Genomic DNA, 2772 nt, shown 5'->3' on the forward strand with positions numbered 1-2772 from the left:
AATATTTGCGGGGTATTGTTCGTTTGTTATAAAAGTTTAACATAAATTTTACCAGCTTCAAAATATACAAATCATTTGGCTTATTTTTAGACGAATGCATAACTATTTGATTTAGATTTGGAGAATTATTTTCATTTTCATCAAAATTTTCATTTTCATTACAAACCAATGGAAGGCTCTTAATATTAATATGAGATCGAACGTGTTGCATGTATGTATGAATGTTATCAAATTTTTTTCTGCAAAAAGTACATATGTATGCACATGGTTTGATGTATCTTAGATGATTTAATAATTGCTTCGTGCCAAAAATTCGTGAGCAATGAAAACATTCCATTTTTAAATTAAATTCAAATCACTTGCAATTGTTTTAACTTTTTGAAGTAACTGCGAATCGTAAGCAGTTGTTTTGTTATATACGAACCTTTGCAGAAGAAACCAAGGTTTTTCTGAGTAAAATGGATATTTTATATTCAGGGCCAAATAAGCCGCTACTGCAGACTTTACACCTTCTTCCAAACTATTGAAAATATATTTTATATTCGCAATTAAAAGCCAAACAATTTCACAATTTTTTCCTATAATAAGAAGGAAAGGCTGTAGTTGTTCCTTTCGCTCTCTACAGCGATCAGTGATTTGGCGGACAGCAAAATCTGCAGATTTTAAGTCCTGTTAAAAGGAAAAGTAAATACGTAAGTTTTAAAATTATGCAAATAACTGGCGTACCGTATAATATGAAATAAAATAGTCAGCGCACTCTGCCCTGGAAGGTTTTGCAAAGCCTTTGAAAGTTCTTTTTTGAGGAGCAGGAAATAAATAAGGTAAAAGAAGTAAACTGAGAAATTTCTGACGCTCCTCAGTTGCATCTGCCGCAATTAAATTTTTAATAGTGTCAATATTCTCTGATTTTGAAGATTTAACCTTCTTTAATACATTTTCAACGAAGTTTTGAGGAAATTTTGGTTCCAATTCATCTAAATCTGCGATAAACTATATATAACGTAATAAAAATGAACAAATTAGAACAAGAAATAAACTAGAAATAATAATATAAAAACAAATGAAGAAACAATAAAAAGAAAAATGTATTAATTTAAGGAGAGAACCAATTACATAAAAATACAAAAACATCACTTACCAATTTATAACCATCACTTTGACATAGAGCAGGAAATTCCTTAAAGTAATCTGCAGTAGATATTTCAGTAGATAGTAACTTCCTCCGCTCTGTTAATGTTGCTTTCCATTGAAGTAAAACTTTATTAACATCTATTTCAGATTTGACAAACTGGAGAGATTCTTTATTAAAGTTGTCTGCAAAGAAAAATTTGAAAATTATTGTCTTAAAATATTCAAAACAAATTTTAAATACACAGTATTATCTACAAATATGTATTTTCTTCACCTTCGTCTAAATCTAAGTTTAGTACACATTTAGTTGGCGTGTGTGAATTCGATCTGCGTTTAATAATGCCTTCAATGGCTAATTTATTTCTATAATTGTGATAAAAGTCATGTAACTTTCCTGAAGCTTGTTTTCCTTGGCAATATCTTTGGTAGTATGTCTCAGATACTTCACCTTTAAATATTGCTGGAATCAAATATGATAATTTTAATAAAACCGTAGTAGATAACCTAAAAAAAAAAGAAATATATACCTATACATTACTTTTGCACAATATATACTAACGTATTGTTGGGATTTTGCAATAAATGTAAAATAATCGCTTTCGAAATATTAACTCTTTCCGCATTTGACAGCGGAGTTTCTTCTTTGCTTTTGTTTAAAATTATAGGCTCTCTCAGATGTAAAACCAATTTTAAGTCTTCTACAGTATTGATTTCAGTCAAGTCTGTAAGAACAACAGTTTCTTCTTCTTTGGAACAAGGCACCACATCGTCTTGAAAATTTAATAGAATAATAGTATATAAATTAAGAAAACAAAGAGACAAATTTAATTAAAGCAATATATGCCGTCAAAAATTTATTTAAATAATGCTTTACCTTTACATATTACTTCGATAAAAAAGTTTGAATCTGTTGAATATTGTTTAATTACAGCTTCAAACTGTTCTTCATTAATAACAAATCCATTTGAGTAAAAACTGATTTCACTGTTTAAACCAAAATTTTCTACAACTGAAAAAAAACCACATCAAAAGTTATTCAAAATTATTAAATACAATAACACATAAAAGGGATGTTCGCTCTTTATTATTGTCCATAGTAAAAAAAGTATGCATTGAAACAAATAACGCTACTTATGAAATAAAGTACAAAAACAACACACCGCAAAAATAGATCATAACGCAATATTTTTTTCCTGGAATAGCAACAAGCATTCTTATGTGTACATTTTTATATTTTAATTTTTGCTACTGAGCGGAACTGTACTTTTACAAATACACCTATTTACACATATATTTCTATATGTACAATTATATATAAAGAAATTTATTAATATTATTTATGTTTTTATTTTTATATATGTTATTTATATATATATGTTATTATATATTTATATATGTATTTCACAAAAAGATTAACTTTCATTTATATTTCTCACTAGAACACTATTTTGTTTCTTTTTGTCTTTTTAATCATAAAATTATTACCTTTTGCAGTAAAAGTTTTTTATTCAATATTGTGAATATTAATAAATACTTTTTTATTTTTATACGCGGTTGGAATAAGCATTTAAAAAATTTTATGTATACAACGCACACCCGTTCACTAATAAGGACAAATGTAAACTGACTTATAAGTAATTA

This window comes from Teleopsis dalmanni, chromosome X (genome assembly GCF_002237135.1).
Source record: "Teleopsis dalmanni isolate 2A chromosome X, ASM223713v2, whole genome shotgun sequence".
In the NCBI taxonomy this organism is placed as follows: domain Eukaryota; kingdom Metazoa; phylum Arthropoda; class Insecta; order Diptera; family Diopsidae; genus Teleopsis; species Teleopsis dalmanni.